Here is a 25,167-nt window from a genome sequence, read left to right on the forward strand (position 1 = left end):
TGAAGTGTACTTCAAACTGATTCTTGTATTTTGGCATTTAATTGCTTTCTTCTCTGTTTTTTCATGTAATGTAATCTGTTATGTCATTTCTTAAACTCTATCCATTATTTATCACCTTTAACAAAACTGTCAACTAGACTTGTGCCGGTATTCGGTAATGCAATATATTGCGGTGATTAATATGCACGGTATTATACTTTCTTTTTGAATTACCATTGTGTACGAAATGTGCTATATAAATAAACTTGCCTTGCCTTGAATATTAATGCATTAACTAATGTTAACTAATGAGGTCTTATTGTAAAGTGATACCTATTGGTTTTTATAGTTCTTTTGCACTTTAATGTGTAAAATATGTAACTTTTATATATTTTTCTGTATTGCTTTATTGTTTTAAATGTTTAGTTATTTTTGTTAGAAGAAAAAAAAGTTATTTAACCTGTCATACTGTATTATGACCACTTTTTAAAACAAAATTTCAATACTGTGATAATACCGTATACCGTGATAAAAGCATGATCAATTACCCGCAACAGGAAAATTTGATACCAGCATATCCCTACTGTCAACCCCTAAAAATATAACTCTTATTAACACATTTTTAGTAAGATTATGCAAATTCCTGGTCATTTCCTGTCTGGTACTCTTAATTATTTGTTATTTTTCATGGTTATTTTAGTTATAGTAAAAATAAAACCATAACAATTTTTATAATAAACATTCACCCAAAAATCTGTCATGATTCACCTATCCTCGATTTGTTCCAAACCTGAGTTTTATTCTTCTACTGAACACAAAATAAGTTATTCTGAAGAATTTGGTGAGAATGCTGGTCCCCGTTAAACTGGGGGCTCATTTATTTTATTCAGCTAATTGCTAATAGTAAATATAAAAAATAAAACTAGATAAAACTAAAACCATAATAGTATATCAATGATACTAAAATCTTTATCTCATTAGGTAAACTCTCTAATTGTTCTCATCTGTAAAGCTCACAGAAAATCCTCCCTGTTCTGAAACCCAATCACCGCTAGAGGGAAATGGAGGGCTATTCTCATTGGACCAGAACATCTGTTGGGCTCCACCCAAAGAACCGTGTGTCCTCAGCCTGGGAACAATTTTAAAATCTCACTTGTACCATAACCGTGCATTTTAATGCTGTTTGAGAATCCTTTTGGTGTGCATATCTTTATAGAATATATCCTACTACATGTGTCTTCTAGCAGATACTAAACAACTGAGAAGAAACCTTGTTATTCGAGGAACTTCCAATGTATAGGTAGGCAACACTAAATGTCCAAAAACATGCTACTAAAGGTGTTACGCTGGTATGATCAGCAAAGTTATTATATAAGGACTAATTATATATAATTGCTTATGTTTGTGTGATTAATTCCATCTCTTATCTCCCTGACAGAACAGAAAAACACTATCTCACCGAAGTGACTCCTGCGGCAGAAGAGTTATTTGAAGTAAGAGTAACAAAATGTGGTGAAAGCAGACATGACAAGGTGCTAAAACACCCCTCACTCATCATCCTAACACACGTGTCAGTGAGCAGAGCTGTGTTTAACAGGTGAATGATCACGACACAGGTGTGGAGAGCGCAGGACGCTGTGTTATATGCTAATCAGAAGTGTTGAGGCGTCAACGCTCATCTGACGAGCCAAAGCACACCACCGCTGCGTGTGACAAAAGTCATTTATAGAACCACACGATCAAAAGAACTGCGAAGAAGTCACCGAGGGTGTCATTTTCACACCTTCTTAACTTCTATGCTGAGATGTTTGACACAATCTTAAGACACACTGACTGCACGTGATGACATCCCATTAGTTTGTTTCAGGCCAGATCATATTTCTTCAAAATCACTCATTTGGCTACAAATATGCAACATTTGAGTGTAAATAAATAAATAATTATTAATTAATTCTTAAGTTATATTATATTCACATTTAAGTGCAGACTGCAAAAAACAGTAAAAAAAAAAAAAAAAAAAAAAAAAAAATATATATATATATATATATATATATATATATATATATATATATATATATATATATATATATATATATATATATATATATATATATATATATATATATATATATAAAAATAATATATATATTTCAAAAACATCACTATTTTTAATGTTTTTGAAAGAAGTTTCTTCTGCTCATCAAGCCTGCATTTATTTGATCAAAAATACAGATATTGTTTTTAATATTGGGATATATTATTACAATTTAAAATAATTGTTTTTAAATTTATTATACTTTTTCGATTTTTTCAGAACATGTGATACTTTTTTAGGATACTTTGATGAATAAAAAGTAAAAAAAAAAAAAAAAAAAGGAGCTATGTTTTTAAAATATAAATATTTTGTAATAACAACATACAATATTTGAATATTTAGATAATTGCACTGGTAAGATAAGACAAAAATACTTAGGAAGTAAATAATTTTTGCAGTGTAGTTCTCAAATTATCTTATATTTAAATCCAATCCACAGATTTCCCCCTGAAGAATCAGTGCATATTCTATCAGATTGTTTTAAATGCGACTGCTGACTTTGAGAGATTCCACCTTGTGGAAACTATGAGAAATGCAACTGAGTTGCTCCAGCGATTATGTATTTTTGTAAGTTCTCATCACCCTGCTTCCCTTGACAAAAACTAAAGTAAGATTTTTTTTAAAAATTAGCTTTATTGCAGTAAATAAGCTCTGAGGCCAACAATGTACGTGTTTTGTTTATCAAGATAATCTTCATAAAAGAACACATTGTTAATTAATTCCGAAGCCTAAAAACAATCACTAGAAGTAAATAGCTAAAACACAATGGTTGCATAACATCAACAATGGTGTTTAATGTCCCAGACAGCATCTGTAGCCCTATATAGCCACGTTCACCTTTTCCAAGACAAGTAAAAGCTTTAAAAAAATCATGAGTTTGGTATTACATATGTATTTAATCTCACAGAATAAAATGTGAAAATATCTTGCGTTTGTGTTAACCACACACCCTATTTTAGGCATTTAACCAAAAAGTTTTATGAGTTATAGGACTGCAGCATTCTAGTTTAGTGCACTTACATCTATTTATCACATCACATACTCATTCGCACACTACTTTTTTTTGGGGGGGTAATGAAAACGACGTAACTTGAAGTCAACAAAGTGAGTAAAACTTTACACACAGGTCAACTTCTGTTCTCACAAACATCATGAAAGCGTCCCGAAATGTGTAGTCCGGCTCATTGGTGCTTCTCCACACGTCTGTCTGGTTCCAAACCCTCAGATATTCCAGACTGTTTGATCTTTTTTTGTTTGTAATTCTGCATAGAGTAAGAAAAAAAAATCACGCTTTGTATTTCTTCTTTTTTTTTTTTTCACCAGGTCCCACAGAGATACTGATGTGACTTTGAATGAAGAACCTGAGGGCTGAGCGTTGATGTTGGTAGGCCTCGCGAGACGCCACAATCTCGTATGACTTCTAAAAAGTCCTACAACAAGCCCAGAGAGCCTTGATTCGGCAGCCGTCGAACACCGCAGAGTTAAAACGGGAGAGAGAGCGAGACAGACAGAGAGAGAGCGACAGTCTTGAGATGTACGTTTGGCAGGAACAAGGACAACACATGACAGCCATCAAGAAGACAAGAAGATATTTCAGAGAGACTCTTGTCAGAAAATAGTTTGTTGTCAGAGCCACGTTCACGGTTCAAAATTGCACCGTAGAGAGGTAACTGCGGTCAATGCTTGTTTTGCCAAGGACAAGCAAACATGTACCATCTGAGTGTTTTTACATCATTTAAAGTATCCTGATGCCTGGAGGCAAGAATTTCAAACGGCTGAAAAAGTGAATGTGTTTTTATTACTTCATTACTGATAGCGTTGAGTGTTTTAACTTGAAGAGACCCGCTGTTGCCCTGCTGAAAGAACGTGTTTTGGAAGCTGGTGTTCCCATCAGGCTTTTGAGACTGTTTAAGTGTAGCTGGTGAATAGCATTGCTAAGCAAACCAGTAAAAACCAGCTTGATGATGCCACATTGTCAGCCATATTGGAAAGGTTGAAATCTGGAAATAATCAAATGCAAGTGAACTGATAAAGTAAATGCAGCTTGTGATGCTTTTGACCAAACAGGAAATATTATTTTTAATTGAAATTTTAAAAAATCATTAAAATACATAACTTTATTGGATTACATTTTACAAGAAAATATTTCAGTCTTTCTAATCTAAAATTTTATGTTTAATATAATGTGCTATTTGCAGAATCTGTGTAATTGTGAAATTAGCTAGTGGTTTCTGAGTGGAAATTAGCCTTTAGCTATTTTAGTGTTAACGTCTATTGAAATAGTTATTACGTAAAACTAGAACTATTAAAAATGTTATGAAATAAAGCCAAAATAGAATATAAACATTTGATGACGAAAAAAAGTAAATTACATTGAGAAATAAAGTAACAGAGTAAATATAAAAAAGTAAAATAAAGCAATAAATCAAATAAAATACATAAAAATAAGAAATAGATTAAAATACAAAATGTAGTTGAATTAAAAAAAAAGCCAACTCAAAATATGAATAAACACAATAAAAGTACATAACATTGAGCATAACTATTTAAAAAAAAAAAATCACTGGATATATATATATATATATTTCCATTACTTTTCAAGTCCTACTTTAAAAATGTCCAAACAACTGGTTAAAACACCCTATTTTGTCTCTAGTCAATGTCTTGCTGGTTTGTTGGGGCATTTGTGTGTGAGTAATGGTAATATTTTGGCTAATGTTTATTACTTGTAATGTTGACCTTTCCGAGATGGCTCACCTTTTGACGTATGCTTTTTCGCCAAAGTGAATTGAGAGACAAACCATTCAAATATTTATTATAACTGTGTCTAGAACGTGTCACATACTTGAGTGCTAGATTTTAATGTAGGGGAGAAACTTGGCTAAACCGTAGCTCTGATTGAAATATGTCAATTTTTTCATTTCGGAACAGTCCGACCCCTGTTGACCACTTTTATAAAACTTTCAGAAGTCAGTCAGAGTGTATCGTCTAATCAGGACAGATTAGTTAAATTAAAATGAATGATCTCTAGAGATACTTTTACTCTGACTTGTAATCGTAGACGCTCTCTCATTATAAAGCCACAGTGACCTCTGGGGGCGCGGAGGTCTCATAACAGCACTGCTGCCTTTGAGGGTTTCCAGTTTGGCTTCATTAAAGATGAAACAGAAAACACAAACACCCACTGATTGATACGAGGGGTTCCTTGTGAAGCGCCGTGCCAGACCGCTCTTCTGATTGGACTTCTGAAGGTGCATCTGTCTATCCATTAACTGCCCATTATGTTCAGCAGTGGAGCTCTTATGCACATCTCTACAAACACCTCACCACTGACCTCTCATCAAAGGGCCACAGAGAAGAGAAGAATGGAGGAAATCAAAGAGGAAAACAATCATTTAGAGCTAAAGTTCCTGGAAAACAGTCAAAAATAGAGCTGTGGTGCCGGGCGTTGACCTCACTGGGAGATATATGATTGAGAGTGGCATATGCACCATTCAGAATTGAAATTGGTAGAAAATGAACTGAAATGCAAATACATTTTTATAGTGTAATTTCTAACTAGAAAAGCAAAGATAAGCCTTTAAACGATGGCTCGACAAACATGTTTGACATTTGAAGGATAAGATATATATATACGTAGATAGATAAATAAAAAAGTCACTTGATGTTGACCCTTCCTTCTTTACCAACACACAAACACACACACACATGCACACTTGCGTACACACAGCAACACTGTGCACACACCCACACACACCCACACACACTGAATGGGCCTGAGTTTAGTTTGATGTGACTTTGAAGCAAAGCTCGGTGGAGTTGTCTTCCCCTGAGCTTTCCAGCTGTTTCCATTTGTATTCACAGCAGACAGCGACCACAGTCACAGCTATATAACGCTTAAATAGAAATAACTTTCTGTAGATTCATTTCACTTTCCCCAACTTTCTTCTCTGTGTCAATATATCTTTCTGTCTCTAAATGTAGTTTTTTAATACACTGACTGACTTCATTTGCTTTGAGCATGCATTTATATTTTTCGTTAACAATGTTTATACTTCAATTTCAGTTTGCATATTTTATTTGAGAGCAGAGGGATTTTCAGCGAATAAACCTAGTAAAGTTTTTAGGGAATGGATTGGGTTGGAAGATCCAGATGTCACTCCCGTAAATGACTGAACTCTGTGTGTACAGAAGGAGATTAAACTCTCAGAAGAAGAAGAAGACAAATCAATTTATGCAGTTTCTGTGCAGTCTTGAGAGAAGTCATTAGATTGAGAGAAAATATGGCGGTGATAGTCTCATAAGTATGCAACTTGAGTTGCACATTATTTTGAGATTGACCAGCAGGAGCTTTCAGCTGATGCTCCGGTCAGGATATCAAAGAGTAATGTTCCTCTCAGAGCGGAGAACTTCTGCCACAATGTGGAAACTGTGAGTCTCAGCTCCCTGTTTATTAAGCAGTGAACTTTCAAATGTGCGTCCTGCCAAGTCTGCACTTCTCTGCTGGAGTGAGGATGAATGGAGCCAGTGGGGGAGAGAGCAAGAGACCAACAGAATTCAGAAAACAGCAGCTTCATGCACTCGCCACCTGAGAAAATGATGCTGCACCAGCAAATTTCTTCATTGCACTAGTTCCATGTATGTAGCCTTCCTAAAGCATGAATATAACTCTCTGACACTCAGTAGTCAGCTGTTTTCATAGTCAACTTAGAATAGAACACTAAAATTCTGCTAAACAATCAGATAAGGCCAATATTTGATATTATGCTGATATTAATGCTGCACTCCATTACGCAACCGCTCTACTGATGACAAAAAGTTATGAGTTTAAGTTAAGGAAAGACTACTTCAGCTGTCTTACCACCAAAATATCAATGTGAATGAGATGACCAATCAAATTTTTACTATTCAAATATGCTGCTCCAGCACTACGGTTCAGTTTTAACGGTTGAAACTTGAAAGTGTGTGAGGTAAGATTCAATGGCTAAATATAATATTTGACAACTGTTGGACGATAGAAATGTTAAATGTGACCATTTGAAATGAAAATATGGAAATTAAATGTGACGACACAGAAAACTTTAATCATTTCTGGTAGGCCGGCCTACATTAGGCATAAAAGTGAATGCGGCCATATATTAAAATCCAAATATTTTTGCAAATATTCCTTTTGGAATACTTCACCTCAACAGTTATTTTACTATTTTCTTTCATTCATTTATATATATATTTTTTTTCCCTTAAATTAATTTTAAATCCTTTTAAATAAAAAGAACAACTAGCCCTGCCACCCTTTTATTAAGTTAATTTTTAGACCAATCTGGTCGTAGAGTCAAGACAACTTTTGGATGTCTAATTACATAATAGCTTAAACCAGGAAGGATAATATATCAAAATTGATATAGTTTCCATTTTATTAATTGCATTGAACGGCATTCTGGGATACTGTACACAAGTAGTGTTATAGTCACATATTGTACATTTTGGTAATAGATCAAAGACATAAGCATACAGAAAATTAACATATTACTGTATACAGTATGCATATTAAGAGTAGTTGCATATTGCTAGTTGCACAAGCAAAACATAATTTCTAAATACATTCTGAAGGCACCTATAATTTTATTATTATTATTATTTTCTCTCTCTCTCTCTCTCTCTCTCTCTATATATATATATATATATTTTTTTTTTTTTTTTTTTTGAATTGAGAAAACCAAATTATTAGGCGAAAATCGTAACAACACTATTAGAACAATTAATTTCCACTTCTATTTTAATTTAATCTTACATTCTCAACCACACTATTACAATTAAACGTGCTTCACAATGCCATTAAATATTTTTTTTTGTCTAAATGCTTCCATAAAAAAACCTTTAACACCTGTTTCACAAAAAAAGGTTCTTTGTGGTGTGAGAAGCTTCTTCAGATTATAAAAAAGTGAGAAAGAGATGGTTCTTTGTGGAATCAAACATGGTTCTTCTATTGTATTGCTGTGAAGAACATTTTAAAGACCTTTAAGAGTGCATTTGTGACCAAGAAAACTTGATGCTTAATAAGAAACCACCTCTGGTTTGTATTTATAATTTGTGTTATTTGTAGTTTGTTTCCTAAATATCCATGCACTACTATTACTTTTTCTAAGTACTCAAACATTTCTCATCCACCTGTAATAATTCAGAAATCACATCACTAATTATTCTCTATGTCAGAGCAGATGCACAGGATCAGTGGGCAATTAAAATCTCACTCATTATGAGAGCCACAGCCGAGCAGACTCACCTCTGAAGCAGAAGTAATGAGGTATGAACAGATACTAAATAATGTTCTCTTTGACCTCTTCTTTCTTTTTTCCAAAAACAGCACATCACTTTGATGTTTTAAAATTGCCATGACAGGAGAGCTCATAAAGCTTCAGATGGAGCACTTTTCAGAGTCAGAAATGTTCTGTTCTTGTTCTAACTTTTGAACATCCTACATTAGCAATCATTTTGAGTGTGGACCACCAACATGCATGTTAAGATCCTATCCAGACACACTGAAACACATGTGATCACGTGGGAGATGTGGGTGTCCTGATACTACACATAAAAAGCATGCACGTTTTAGAAAAATTTTGACATTTTTAAATAAAAAAACACAGATATGAAATTAAGTAATGGAACAGTACTTTTGTTGAACTTGGAACAGTAACTTTTCATACAGAAATATTACAGGGAAATGCAGAATGTTGCATATTTGCACGAAAGTATCAGAAACACTGCAACTGACTGAGGGAATCCATTAAATAATTGAATACCATCAATGCAGTATCTACAACATTCCTCAAAGCAGAACGTGTAATAAGAGCAGACATAATGTGAGTGAGAAACTACTTAAAAGGAGATAATGCATTGAGAAAGCATATGCTAGCTTACCAGACACATTCCAAAATCAGCAATTATTGTGCATTTACGTTTTTAAAAGACCTGCGAGGATCAACAGCATTGCCCGTACACAGAAAATGGTAAAAATGTAAGTGGAACGTCCCTATAATAAGCTACTCCAGCTGTCTCACATCAGATAAAATGTTTGAGAAAATTACGAGGCAGATGGCAAAGCTGAATTTAAAGAATGCCGAATTTAATTTGCATAATGCCCCTTTTAGAGAAAATTACAAAGACAATTCTCTCAAGTTGACCTTGATGTTGTTTTCATCCTACATAACTCTAAACCCCAGGGAATAAAAATCAGGACAGATCCCCAGCTATTAAAGGTAAAAGTGACTGAAAGGCTACAAAGACCTTATACTGAAACTTTTTAACTGTACTGGAAGTCCCATCCGCGTCAGTGAAGCGAATCTCCGTCAACTTGAATTTAAGCCATATTAAAGAAGCCTCACTTTACCACCAAATGAAAAGTGAAAGCTAATTATATTATTAATAAACATGCTAAAGTGGTGTAACCCTAACTTGAACTGAGTATGTTAAAATAAGATGTTCTAAACCTGTAAGCATTTATTTCTTTTTTTTTATGTTGAACACAAGAGGAGATATTTTTAAGAATGTGTGGAACAGTTGCTGGTGGCCATTGACTTTTATACAGGTGGTGGTCATGAAAAAGTTGATTTATTTCACTAATTCCATTCAAAAAGTGAATCTTGCATATTATATTTATTCATTACACACAGACTGATTTATTTCAAATGTTTATTTCTTTTAATTTTGATGATTATAACTGACAATTAAGGAAAATCCCAAATTAATTATCCAACAAAATTTGAATATTGGGAAAATTAAAAAAAATATCACTGAGAACAACCACGCTCTGGCTTGGACCACAGCAAACGAGCCCAGTGTAAAAGCCCTCTAAGGTTACAGGCAGGCAAAGGATTTTTTCAGGGTTGGATCTGAACTCGCCTATACCCCTTAGCCAAACCAACCAAACCCTGCTGATGCCAAATGTTTGTTTGATAATTAGTTTCTTCAGTTTGTGAAATTAAAATTATAATTTAAGTGATATTCATGAAAACACTTCTATGGTTAAGACTACTTAAATCAGGGCTATTCAAATCTTGCCCTGGAGGGTCAGTGCACTGCAGAGTTTAGCTCCAACCCTGATCAAACCCACCTACCTGTGATTTTCTAATGATCCCAAAGACATTGATTAACAGACTCAGGTGTGTTTGATTAGGGTTGGAGCTGAACTCTGCAGTGCACTGACCCTCCAGGGCAAGATTTAAATAGCCCTGACTTTAATCATCAAGTAATATTAAAATAATTATCATGTGATATATATATTTTTGATCAGGCATTACTTAGAACACCTAAAATGTTCTATCTGCCAATGGAAACAAGTTAATATTACATTTGATTAGCATGAGAGCTATTAGCAAGTTGGCACACTCGATCAGCAAGATCCATGGTAAGTCAGTGTTTTATCAGAACTATTAGCTGTGTTTTTACGCTGGATGTGTGTTCATGTAGGTCTCGTGGTTTCTTGTCTGGCGATGCATTTGCTGATGAAGAAAAAATGTTGTTTTTATATTAGATTTGCATTGCTAAAGAAAATACCTTTTTGTGTGGCAGTAAAAAAGTGTTTAGGGAAGTTTTGTGTCATGACTACAAGCATGTCTTGTTCTCTATAGGTCCTGTGTAGTATTTAACCTTTTAACAGTAGATGGTTCTCTACTCTAGTTTTTATCTGCACACTCAAATTCTCATGAAGAAGAGTGTTTAAGAGTCTGTAATTTTCCCTCAGCTGGAATGCTTTTATGATGCAAGATTAATGTAAACACAGCCCACTGTGAACACCCTTGTAATTCACTTTAACCTTTTCAAATTTTATGAATGATTATTCTAGGTACCCTTGCAGATTGTTTGTCATGTATGGTTGTCATAATTCTTATTCCCTCGTGCAATGTCAGATTAAAACTTTACATCTCGTATGTGTCTAAGATCATATTTTGACCTTCGAATTACTGTTTGTCCTGAATGCATCTTGGAGGACAACTGTAAATGGTTATACATTCAGGACTGAAAGATTAATTATTACTTGTGTTTCATCTTAGCACTGACTTGGCACCAAAGTACCAGTGTTGTTTACATCTTTAGAGTCGTAATAAAAAATATTGCCTCATCCCCAAAAAACTTTTTATTGGCATTCCTATTTGACCTGCTCTGCAAAATTAAACACATCCAGATCACAGTCTAAGACCTCTGATTTGGGTAATAAAGTAGTTTTTTCCTAAATGCTTATTTACTTTCAGAGGATGAAACTCTTTTCTGTCATATGTACTCAAATACTGCCTCTCACAGTGAACTACAAAGTAAGAAAACGTCCATTTTGCACATACTGTTTATTAAAAGCGGCTTGTGATGCAACAGGCTGTAAGGCAAATGCAATCTCATGCTGTGATTCTTATGATAGCGTGCATAAGCCATAAAAGACTTCTCACTTAACACTGTTTTTATTCTTTTAGCAGTTTAGATACAGGGAAGAGTCTGAACACATAATCCGTTTTGATGTTAGGAAGTAAAGTTGAGGATTTTTTTTTAATTATGGATTAATAAACCACACTTTTTATTCAAAAATCATCTTCACTCATCTCAAATTCAAAAGCATTTACATTTGGGAGCCTGTTTAGGTGCATGTTTAACATCAGTGATGCCAAATGCTTTGGTTTCTTTTTTATGTAAACGTAGACCGATTTATATAATTAATTATTATTATTAGTTCAGTTGTTCTTATGGTGTCACTATGCACAACACAGAATTGCTTTAACCATGGGAGAAATCACTGTGGCATGTGGTGTTAAATCAATTTGTAAACATTTCTATTTTTATGTTTTTAAGTAATTTTAGTGATTCAACTTGAGGTTTGTTTTTCATCTTTTTTTTTTTTTAATAATTTCAACATTTTAAATTAGAACTGATGCTAAAACTTGTTTTAATTCATGACATTGCATGCTATTTCCAGCTCTTTTAATCAGTATGATAATGTATTAATACTGATCACAAACAGTTCTGACAAGAAATATTGTATAATTTAATTTAATGATCTTTTGGCGGTTTACTTATAGCATTAATATAGACTTAAGATGTGGTCACAGGTACAGCACACTTTCTAAGGTCAACAGCTTCGAGTGTGAGGAGAAACCCATGCTTCAGTGGACACTTGGACTGTGAAAGCAAAACTGGTTGCTCGTTGACTGGTGAAATTCAGCAGTGACCGCTGCAATACAGCAGAAGACAAAATCACAAAGACACATCATATTTTCTTCTTGTGGTGTTATGGGAAGGGGAATGAAAATCAATCGCTGCTTGTCCTATACCAAACACAACTCGTAATCCCCAGTTCCTCAGAGACTGTGTTGTTGGATCAATAGATGCTTGCTGTGAACAATGTGTTATGTTATATACTCTCTATAAGTTACTGTGATGGTGACAGATGGCAGGTTATCATTTCTTATCTTTAAGGCGGCTCTTTGATAATCGTGAAGAATGGAGGATGTTTAAAGTACATTTGAGAGTTGTTGTCTTAGCCCACTAAACTTTATTTTGGGCTACTTCTTGATTGTGGTCTTATTTGCATGAGTGTGGAGGAGCTATTTTACATAAATAACTATAAACGACACTTGTTCTGAGCATTGTTTGATTGATTGACTCTACTACCTGCCTGTTCAAATATGTATTTTAACAAGTTTTCTCACCGGTGAGTGAAACCTGATGTATTGTAGCAATGTTGTCTGGTCTGTGAACGTATATATGTTCAGGAGGCATGGCTTTGGATGGCAATTTGCAGGGAGGGTGGGATGTTAAAGGCTAAAGTAAGCATTTTCCAAGATGTCCTAATGCACCTTTAAAGGTTCCTGAAAAGTAGCTAGATTCTGAAGGCATTTATATTGGGAAAAGCCATATGTTCAGTCTTCAGTGTCACCTGGCCATTCAGAAATCATTCTAATATGCTGATTTGCTGCTCAAGGAACATTTCTGATTATTATAAATGTTAAACCATTGTGCTGCTGCATATTTTACGGACTATTCTTGGTCATAATAAGCAGAAAACTTTTTTTTTTTTTTTTTTTTTCTTGATACATGAGACTAGATCAGTGCTGCTGAGTGGTGAATTTTTTCAAAAACATTGGATCTCAGACTGTAATTGAGCTTTTTTTCGAGTCTGTTAACTGGCAGTAGATTAACTCTAGTTTATGTGACCTATAAACACAATGTGCAGTGTCGAGTTTACACTGACCTGTCTTCTAGGCTATAATTTTGTCTTCATTTTCTTTCTAAAGATCTGCGAAGAGCATGGCGCCAAAGGCTTTGGTGTTGCTTACAAATTAAAGAACCCATCACAGATAATGATTAAAATAAGTCAAGTAAAAATAGTTTAAGATAAACATGTTAAACAATTGAGATAAATGTATTAATTGCCAAACAAATTACTTGCTTGAATGTTACATGGTTTCTTGTTTTCTTTTGAACACGAACTGTGAGAAATCTTAAAAAGGAAAAACAACCTGTTTTAGGGTTATAGAGAATGTGGAAAATGCAATGCAAAACTATGGCTGTTTTTGGTACAAGAGACCTTGATTTACGTTATACGTGGACTTCAGGTGTCTTATCTGTCATCCAATAACTTTTTACCAATAAAGCATGATGTATTCTGTCGGTCTGTGGATTTTTTGATTTCATGTATCCCATCCACAGGGTCTCATATACTAGTTCTGACCTTGCTTTGGTGTTATATCTCAAGGAGATTATGGAGTTTGGAGACCTTGCTAAAGGAATTACTCTGACCCTGAGTAGATAAAACCAAAGAAAATAAACAGAAACGAAGCGCACAAATATCCTTAAATCCCTCAGACAATCAGTTCCTTACCTGGGTAATCCACTTTGAGCGAGTGCTGGCCACCGCTTTTTGACAGCCACAGATCAACCTTCCTGATAAACCCAGGGAATTATTCCTGTTAATGCATCTGTGAATAGATGTTTGTGTAAAAGTAGAGTGATCGCAGCATTGTCAATATATCAGGTGGGCAAAAAAAAAGAAAAAAACTTGTGTATAACTCACAGGAGACTTGATTTTAGCATGGCATTAGTATGTTGTTAAGATCATCAAGTGATCTAAGCTTTAAAGTTTATAGAATGTGCACAAAATGGAACATTTTAACTCTTTCCCCACCAGTGATGGAATTTTCTGGCTTTCTGAGTTTGTCCATGCATGCTTTGGGTGTGCATGGAAACGGTCTGCTACATCTGTGTTTTGACCATCATCCTAAATCAGATCTGGACGTAATTTGACTATTCGATTTCAGTTATCATTGTGTGTCTATCTATCTATTAAACTCACCCATGTTCAAGCGCATTATTAAAAAAAAATACAAATAAAATGATAATAAAAAAAGCTAGAATAAAAGGTTACAATAAAATAAAGATTTATGAATTTAGTAAGTCTACTTAATATCCATGGGGACCTTGAAAATGTGAAAATGATCAAAATATAAACTAAAAAGCTAAAAATAAAAGAATTCAAAATATTAATAAATACTTTTATAGTATATAAATAAAACTAAATGAACACTAGCTAACACTCACGTTTTCACTGAGGTTGTTGCAGTATTTCTGTTACAGTGTTCAATGCAGTGCTTTTAATATTTCCCAAAAACAAATTGTTAGGTTTTCATAAGCTTTTTATATTTTCTGATGACCTCACTTCAGAACTTGTGTTTGTGTTTATTTCTATTTTAGTTTTTACTAATACAAAAGTAACACAGGTTATCGAGGCTGTACTTTTACATTGTTGATTGTTTAACATGATGTTAAAGCACAAATGACAGTAATGGCAGATTTAAAAGTTTATATAAATTTAAGTGTAGTCAAGAATATTATTTAGGATAATCTGGCATCCCAGATTCGACACTTAAAACTGTGATTTTTAGTCCAATAGGTGATGATATAACTTTTGGAGTTTTGGTTTTGAAGTCTAACAGTCAGACACTGGTACTGTAAGTTACGAAGATTATATCCATTTTTAACTGAAGCAGGTTCACTTTCTTTGGAAATATTGATTTATAATGAGCCATATTATTGTCTCTAAGACAACAAGTACTTCTCATTGAAAGCTGAAGTCCTCGCTGTTGTGCAATTCCAATGCTTTTCTTTGGTTGGCATGTTTGAGAGGTGAATGAATGATTGATCATGCTTCTTCTCCTTTGTGACAGTGTGAAGTTTCCACCAGAGAGCTCCCCGATGGCTCTCTTAAAACATTCATGGGAGCTCAACTTCAGTGATTTCCATTATGCATTTGGTTATGTATGAAAAGGAATGTTTAAATCTCGAAACCGTTCAGTAAATATTACACTTTTCATGGGATTTATCATCAGACGCCCTGCCAGTGACCTGTCTGATGCATGCTTGAGATTCACAAAAGGCAAACAAACTCGCAGAACACATGAAAGAAGATCCCTTTGTCGTCAGAATAGAGGGGGAGAGAGGAAGAAAGACCAAAGCGATTCAGAAATATACTTTCAGGCAGAGCACATATGATATAAAGAGCTGGAGGGAGGGAGGCAGAGAGAAAACAGACAATAATAATCATTATTCTTCTCAAGTTAAAAAGGGAAACGGAGGAGAGACTGGCAGCGATGGAGAGTGAGACAGAAAGGCATGAAGTGACAGATTTATGAGGAGGATAATGGTGGGCTGCCCCTTATTCTCCTCTGGAGTTTTCTGAGATGGTAAGATCTCTATACATTATTCATCCACAAAAGGGTAATTGGAATCAGTTCATTCTTGATTCAGATGGAGGTTTGGTAGGTGACGCAAGAAACTCCGACAGTAGTTCCCTGGAAGACGGATGGCAGACAGATGTGTGTTTTATAACCAAGCACAAGCAAGACATGTACCTGGATCAACATGTTGTTTGAGTTGCTGTAATGTTTTTGAGATTTGGGGTTTCCATTGTGCTGAAGAGTGGAGACTGTATTTGGTTTGACAGGAATGTTGAACCTGGAGCACGTCTTACATGGCAACATCATGTTAAAATGTTCAACCTTTCAGTAATAGTCAAGCACTGAGCCACATTACTTGCCGAACTGTATATCAGATGTTGACATTGAACAACCTTTAAATTATGATGTATTTTGTTTTATTATACTTTTAAATGCTGAATCTTGTTTCAAATATTATAATATCTCATAACATTACCATTTGTTCCCCCACAATTAAGTGGTGGGCTTATGAATAGCAAAGCAAAGTGTAAACCAATAAAGATTAGATGCCAGTGTTCAGAAAATAATGGCTAAGGGTATCAAAAAAAGCTTTACATTTAATGTAATTTAACAATTGAATTTTTTTTAGTTAATTACTTGACATCCACAAGGGATGGAGATTTATACAAGGAGCACAAATGAAAAACAAACACATAATTTTATAGTATGTGTACAGTGCAACAGTAAAGAGCTTTTTTTTTACATTTTAGAGTATTCAAGTTGTGATACCGAACAGGACCACATGGAGATGCCAAAAAAAAAAAAAAACTAAACCAACTGACAGCTGACTGCATATTTACTTTAGTACACAGATTTATTCAGAAAAATTAAACCTAGCAACAATGATAAATAAAAAAAATTATTGTGAACGTTCAATGTGTGATAAGTGCATCATGAGCACTCATACACCCATTAATATAACAGACTCGCACGTACACCGTATGACTCCTGGATGCCATCGCAGCCGTCTTTACCTTGATTGCAGTCTTCATCAAACTCTAGTGAGACTGCTTATCCAGTCAAGAAACCGTAGTTTGCGTTTCATATGGCCATACAGTGGTGGGATGTTGACAATCCGTTCAGTCTGTACTTCAGATAGCATGACGTGTGAGGGCTCGTGCTTTTCAGAGAAAATCACAGAATATGACGTGTTTAAAAGCGAAACACAATGGAAAGAATAATTAACTGAAAATGCAACGTGAGTCTCTGTTCTCTCTGCAATCTCTGATGTAATCAGTCTGGATTCCTTTATAGAAGCACTGTTTTGGACTGATTGTTTGAATGCATTGGGTTCCTGGTTCATTGGACTAAAAACTTTTCTGGAGTTTAGCATCTTAAAATGATCTGATCACAAGCAGAGAAGCAAAATTAGGTTAAAGGGTTAGAATGGAAATTATGCTTCAGTAATTTTGCATTAACTGGATTAAACTATTTTAATGCGTTAAGGATTGTACAATTTATTGCATGTTAACGTGTGTGTGTGTAAACATTTTATATATTTTTTGAATTAGATTATTTTTTTTTTTTCTGCTATGTTTTGACGTGTAGTAATGATGTATGTGGGTAATATAGCAGTTAACTTAGTGATGACTTTTTTTGTGGATCCCAAGCAACCATCTTAATATATGCAATAATAAAGAATTCAATTGATGTTCTGTCATAAGTATATTAGCTATAACAGATCTGAACGGCTCATTCAGTCAGATTTAAGAGCGGGAACTCTGTTTCATAGCAGCGTCTCTCTGAAGCAGGTGTGTAATGTTACCATCACCAAACCTGGTTTATGTAGTGATCTATTCACTTTGTCACCTTCCTCCAGTGCTGTTAAATGTTTAATTTGAACATGAATCTCAGCCTGGCTGCTCAAAGTAGCATCATATATCAGGAAGCATCGTCGTGCTCTTGCTCTTTCCGCATATGAGTAAATGGTTCTTATTTAACAATGTGCTAATTAACATTTATAATTTGGAATGAATCGAACCATTTATTGCATCTTTAAAACACGCTCGAGCATCTGGAGTAAATCCTCTCGAGGACTTTAAGGTTATTTTACTGCTTGTGTTTTCATTGTAACACACAGGAGTTAATGAAATTACATTCTGAAATCTTTGCTCCAAGCCGTGCACTGCCAGTTTGTCCTTGGGCCCATTCGGCTTTTGTCTTTTTCCAAATTAGATTTTCTTTTATTTTTATTTCTCCCACTCTCTCTTCCTCTGTTCCTCTTGAACTTTCCAATTTCTTATAAAAAACGTTTCTGAATTACAATAGATTGGAATGTTTTGAATCTTGACTTTGACCATAATGTTTCAATTTCAAAAGCAAGATGTTTTTCATAAAATATTTGGCTGACAGAAGGTCATCAACACAACCCAGACCAGAAACTACAGGCTAAATGAGACCTCTTAACAATTGCCCACTAAGAGCAATTTAATTTCTAAACCCCTTAAGCTGAATAATGCGTGCAGCTGTTGATTATCCAATGCTTCTGCATTAGACTCAAGTAACCATTAAAGATGTAAAACCTACTTTTCAAAGGGAACATTTTTGCATAGTTTCACATTAAACGTCTTGAAAATGTTAAATAGCAGCCCACAGAACAGATAACTGTCATTGACAGGATTCCTTTAGCAACTGACCACAAGCAAACATCTAAAGTCAAACTCTAATTTGCTTAGAGGATTTGTCTTCAAACAATGAGAAAACGCAACATTTCAGTTAAAAATGTATATTACGGTGCCTTTAAAGGTATTTGGACTCTAGTATTAGCTAAATAAATGGTTGTGTAAGTGAAACTATTGCTATATGCTATTTTCCCTTCAAAGAAATTACATGACATTGACACATGAAATGGGACATGAAAAAAGAAAAGAAAAGAAAAAGCCTTTTTATTGAAGAGGTCATTGTCCTATTATTGAAAACAACCTTTAAGCTTTAGAACTCAAAACTTCTTTGTTAGTTAAAATTTCATTTACTCGAACCAAGCAGGCAAAATGTGATGTCATAGTGTGACGAAAGATCGACGCCTATTTCTACAACATTGCCTCTTTAGCCCCGCCCACCAATTTAAACATGAAAAAGCGAATATAAGAGACTCAAAGGGTTTCAGAATAACAAAACATTGAGATTATTAAAGAGCTGACTTTTATCTTTAACAAATTCCAGATCACGTCAGTGAAACACTGATTGTTTGCATGTTTCGGTTTACTGCGGATTAGTTTTTAGACAAGACACGGTTTGACACAGGCTTTTTAGAGAGACTGAGAATAAAAGATGATGCAGTGCTGACTGTATTGGATCGGACAGTAATGTTGCAACATAAAAGCATAAATAACAATGTTTTTACCAGGTGTCACTATTGCTTCATCTGTTAAACATTTGTTTTATATGCACTCTGGAAATAATATGGGCTAAAACCATATAAATACAGAGTACATTGCAGAAGCCATTTTTGTTACTGTTTAAAACTGTTAGCAAATCACAGCAGTAGGTGTTTAGTTCCAAGTATTGAATGAAACTCTATCAAACGGATCATTTCAAAGATGCATGTAACGTATATTTAAAAGCTTCTTACTTTTTTGATGTAGAAATCTTGCTTTGTGGACCTCAGATAACATAATAAAATGAATGAATTCAGTTAATGCCACCTTTAAAGGTGATTAAAGTGTATTTCATTCTTTAAACATGTACTTCATTCAAAATGTTGCTTTCGTTTAAAGTCTATATAAAGTCATATTATATTTATCACACATAAATATTTGGTCCTCCATGGTCTCTGACCTTGATGATTTTTTTCTTTTTGTTATTCCATTTATGCAGAACATTCACTGTCCCCATTAAATACATTTAAATGTATTTAGATAAAATATTAAAGTTCATTATTTGAGCAGATTGTGCTATTTTTGTAATACCCCCTTTACTGCTTCTAATGTGAAAAAAGATCAATTCATTAATAAATATTCCAGGTGTTTCTTCATCTCTTTCTTCATCTTTTTTACAATCAAAATGTTTAATTAGCTCAATTTGACATGCTTGTGTTATTGAACTGTCAGTCTCTCACTAAGTAATGACTAACTTTAGCTCTTCATTTTTATTTTGAGAAATGTATTCTGCATTCTGTTAATCATCTTGATGGGTGTAAATAAAGTTATAATTAAAACAATTTAAGTCCTTTAGCTTGACTATACAGCACATTTTGTCAGTTTTTCAAACTCTTTAAATTACATTTTCCCTTAAATTATGACACAATCCTGTTAAATTTCAGTTCAAAATGTTTAAACCACCTACAGTCCTGAAGTCCTCTTCTGCTCAGTTGAACTATAGTTACAGAGAAGAGATTTGAAGGAGAGAGAAAGACAGAAGAAAGTTTGATTGAGTGTGACACATTTCATAATTCATCACAGTGGGTTGGTTACATCATCTGGAAGCGGGACGAGCCCTCCTGTAGTAGCACTGGACGCCTGAGTGGGGTGATGTTGCTCCATGACAAGCTTCTGACTTCTGCTCTGGCTTTGACTCTTTAGAAGGAGCAGGTTTGCATGTTACAGCGCTGGCTGCACCGCAACGTATCTCTCCCTCATTCCCTCTGTTCTCAGCCCCCTCATTTGTCAATAATACAAATATCAAAATTCATAAGAATCAGGAAGCTGAAAGAAGCATGTAGCTAGAAATACCAACACAAGCCCATGTGATATTAACCAGGAGTTCAAAACCCTGGGGTGGTTTGGTATTCACTAGCACTCAGTCAGTAGTATAGAGCGATGCTCCCTCATAAATAGAAGAAAAACTGCGTGTTTGTGCATTGAACAGGACATCAGAAAATGGCTTGCATTAATATACACATCAGAAAACTTGAAATGTAAAACTATAAAGTTTTAGTAACTATGTAAAAAAAAATTATAATATTTAAAATTTGTCATTCTCATTTTGTATTGTGGGGGTTAGCCATGCAAAACCCCAAAAAGTTAAGTCACATAGTCCTTCTACAGTGTTTACAGTATTGCAGTTGCAGAAAAAGAAAATCAAATTTAAGTGTCAGAAAGAATGGTAATGTTACTTAGTGTTTTTGGTGTAAGCATCCTTCACTAACATCATAACATACTTCATTTATTATAGAATGTGATTTTAAATGGTTTAAATGGCCTGAAGACAACCCATCTGTGACGTCTAACTGTACCTTTAACCTTTTAAATGTGGCACGAAAGGAGAAAGAAACAAGGAAATGCTGTAAACCCTTGAGGTTTGAACTGTTTATCACACTGTATAAACAGAAGCACACACAGGACCCCTAGCATCTCCCCAAACACACCAGCTCGTGACTGAAACCTATTTCTAGCTGGTCATGGGTGTAAAATCCTGTATACAGCCAAGGTAAACATTCAGTCATGTGAATAATTAATAGCTGTCTAAAGTGTGCTGCCAACAACATACAGCCACTGGAAAAGCCGTGTGTGTGTGTGTGTCAAAGAGTGTGTGAGAGATGTTCAAATGTCTTAAGGCACTTGTCACAAGTTTGTGTGTTGTGATGTTCAACTCACTGTGACTGGTCACAATGCATGCTGGGAGCTTAAATGTTGGATGATACTGTAAATGATTTGCTTGAGAGGAAACTTGAAACAAGTTGCTGTGGAAGCTGTTTACTGCTGTTTTCTAAAGTGAGCATCACTACCAGTATTGATTTGAACAAACCCTTACAGTAACTCGAAGCATTAAGTTTCCATTTTATGGCAAGTAATTCCTGCATTGTTTGGGCTGTGGACATTAATGCCTCCCCAAATCATGTGGCTTGCGGAGGAGAGATGTACTGATGCTTTTCTAAGCGATCGGACTTGCATGAAGGGCAATAAAATGGATAAAACTATATTTTTTTATTTAGCTTTATATTTCAGTTTTTTTTTTAAATACTTTAAAGGGTTAGTTCATCCAAAAATGAAAATTAGCCCATGATTTACTATCAGATGAATCCAGTCGGATATATATATATATATATATATATATATAAATAAATAAATAAATAAATAAAAAAATGTCCTGGCCCTTTCAAGCTTTATAATGGCAGAGGGCGGGAGTTTCTGTTCAGCAGTCCAGAAGAAGTCCAATAAAGCGAATTCATCCATGATAAAACATGCCTCCAGGCGTGAATAAAGGCCTCAAAAAAATGATGCTTCCTCTTGGGGAAAGTGTTTAGCGCGAGTGACTCTGAATATTGTGTGTAATCTGTCCAATGGAAAAGCGTGACATCACGGGCGGGGTGACGTAAGCAACCAGGAAGCTATATAAGCACGTGCCACGCAGCTGCCGTCAGCTTCGCGTCTTTCAGCAAGTGATCTGTGTGTGCATGTTATTCTGTCTTGTCAAGTTTATTTATTGTTGTTTTGTCACTATTAGCTCCTCAAAAGTAAGCAGTAGTATGTCAAAAAGCAAAGCTAAGACGAGACATCTGAAGGGCGAATCCAGATTGCGTTTCAGATTGTGTTCCTCCCTGCCCTCGCTACATCATGAGTGGAGATACACAGTCAGTGCGCGATCTGCCTGGGATCGAAGCACGTTGATTCAGATCTTGAGGGAGCTGATTGCCTGCACTGTGTGTGATTGCCAATGCGGACGATTAGATCCCGGAGGGCTCTCCTTGAGAGGGAGTCTCCGCCAGCGTTCCTCGAGGTGCAGGTCCTGCTTTCGCCGAGGCAGGGCGGTGCCTGCATTCGCTGGGTTCGCAGATAGATCTGCTGGAGGAAATGGAGACTGGGACGTCCCTATCTCCTACCTCAACCGCCAGATCTGCCCGATCTCTGGGTTCGGAAGCCGAGCTTATAATATTAATATTGTTTGTGTGACTACGCGGCTCGCTCGCTGCCGAGGCAACGCATGTATTACATCATTTTCAATTTTGTTGTGAATCTTACCACACCAGACCGTGTCTGATTGTTTGACTGAATTAAATTATGAGGAATATAATGACATTTATCTCACTTTGAGAAGTTACATATACTGGAGGGGCTGCTGGGCGGGGGTAGCCCCCTCCGTGTACCAGCTTCTCACATAGGGAGGCACAAAATCAGAGCGTTGCCGCCTGCACTCCCCCGCGTCGGGACCGGAGGCTCCGCTTTGGGCCAGGGTTTTCCAGCCTAATCCGGATCTGAGGGCCATACTTCAGGCCGGGAGGTCCTCAGCTAAGAAGTCCTGACACGTGTCGGTCACGACTGCAGAGGTCGGCCCCTACTGGGGTAGAGTGGTGTTTTCAGCGAGCGCTGCTATCGGTTTCTTCTGCCTGCGAGTGAAGCGGAGCTGAGAGGCTCACTACCCCTTCGGGGGTCTCTAAAACTGTTAAATCGGTTGCTGTGAATGGTGTTCTACTTCAGGCACTGATTAAGCTGCCTCAGTTACACCAGAGGTCAGTCTCGAGATTACTGCTGAAATTCAATGGGGTTCTTCCGACGTTGACCAGACCCGAGCAGGCTCTGGTTACAGAACAAGAAGTGAATACCCTATTAAAGAAGGAGGCCATCGAGGTGGTCCCTCCTCAAGACAGGGATCCTGGTTTTAACAGCCGGTATTTCACAAGTTCACAAGTATTTCACAAGTTCCGATCAGTTTGCATCCGATCATGGATCTACGTCAGTTAAATTGCTCTGTTATGAGGCTGAAGTTCAAAATGTTGTATCACAAATCAGGTCCGAGGACTGGTTAATCATGACCGATCTCATAGACGCATACTTCAATGTATACATCCTCCCACAACAGAGGAAGATTCTGAGGTTTGCTTTTGGGGCGAAGCGTACCGATATCGATTACTTCCGTTCGGCCTTGCATTCTCACTCCGCATACTAAATTATATCAACAAATGGTTGATTTATTATTATTATTATTATTATTATTATTATTATTATTATTATTATTATTATTATTTTTTTTTTTTTTTTTTAGCTCAATCAGAGCAGATGGTTGTTTGACATAGATATGTCATTCTTGCCCACATGGGGGAGTGGGGTGTAAGAGAAAAATGCAATTGCTGAAGCAAGCATGACATTTTGCTTCCTCCCAAGGCTTTGAGGTATTATGTGGAGTATCCGACCACTCTACATTGCAAGTGCAATACTGTACCAGGTGTGCTACAGAGCAAGTTTACCTAAGAAAAGCAGTGAGGAAAATGGGACACAAATTTTAAAATGTATTCCATTTACACATGCACTACAGTAAAAGTTTTTTGAAGGCTTTGCAAAAATGAGCTTTTATTCATTGACACGCTGCTCCTGTAATCATAATTTTTATGGAAAGGAACGAAGTTGGTGAAGCTCTAGTGTTTTTCACATGGAAACTATAATCTATGTATAGGCATGTTTTGCAGAAATGTAGGCAGTCATATATTTCCAGCGAGCATTGGTTGAAAAATATGGATCGTGCACTGCCCTATGAAATGTGTTACTACAAATACCCTTTTTCTGTTAAAAAGAACATCCCAAACCACCCAGCTGCTTTTACAATACTTCAGGAATCCATTTGTGCTTTTTCATAATCAAGCACATGAACTATTTAGGAGAATCAGTGCTTATTTTCGTTTAGCACTTTGTTGTGCATTGTAGGGCAATCAAAACCTTAGCACTAAAACTTCAACCCTTATTCTGTTGAGTGGCTAATGCGTTATTCTTTTTTTAATACACAAATGAGCTGTTCGTCACATTAAGAAGCCTTGAGACGGTGTACGTGCATTATATTTTAATGGTGTCTTCAGAAGCGTGATTGAGGAAGTGTGGTGGATCTGAGCGGGTGATGCAGAGGTCACGGGTTTGATCCCGTGATGGGGCGACCTGTGAACTGCTATGCTTATGATGTTGCCGTCATGAGCGGTTGATCCGGCAGGGCCTGCTCATGTGAGCAGAATGCAATGCATCACTTTGGATAAAAGCTTTTTTTTACATAACCGTATCCAAGACTGCCTCATGCTCACCTGTTGTTGCCATGGAAATACAATGTGAGGGATGCTGTGCCGGATCTGTGGGAAATACAGAGGGGGGGGGGGGGGGGGGTGGATGGATATTTTTTTTTTCCAGGCATTATGGTAATCAAGGGAGTTGAAGTATCCATCTCTTCTGATTGTTTATATGAACTGTGTGTGTGTGTGTGTGTGTGTGTGTGTGTGTGTTTCTCTCAAGTAAATTGCAGAACTCTTTGTGGTTTAAAGTCTGACCGCAAAATGGGGAAGCCACTGCTTGCTGATGTAGAGATTTCACTTAAGAGTGACTAGGAAGTGTGACAGTCTGACAAATCGTAGTAAGTTGGAATGAAACCTCTTTGGAAACAATGTCTTTGCTATTGTTTAGTTGCATGCTTTAAGAACAGAATAAA

Source organism: Carassius gibelio, chromosome B18 (genome assembly GCF_023724105.1).
Source record: "Carassius gibelio isolate Cgi1373 ecotype wild population from Czech Republic chromosome B18, carGib1.2-hapl.c, whole genome shotgun sequence".
Classification (NCBI taxonomy): Eukaryota; Metazoa; Chordata; class Actinopteri; order Cypriniformes; family Cyprinidae; genus Carassius; species Carassius gibelio.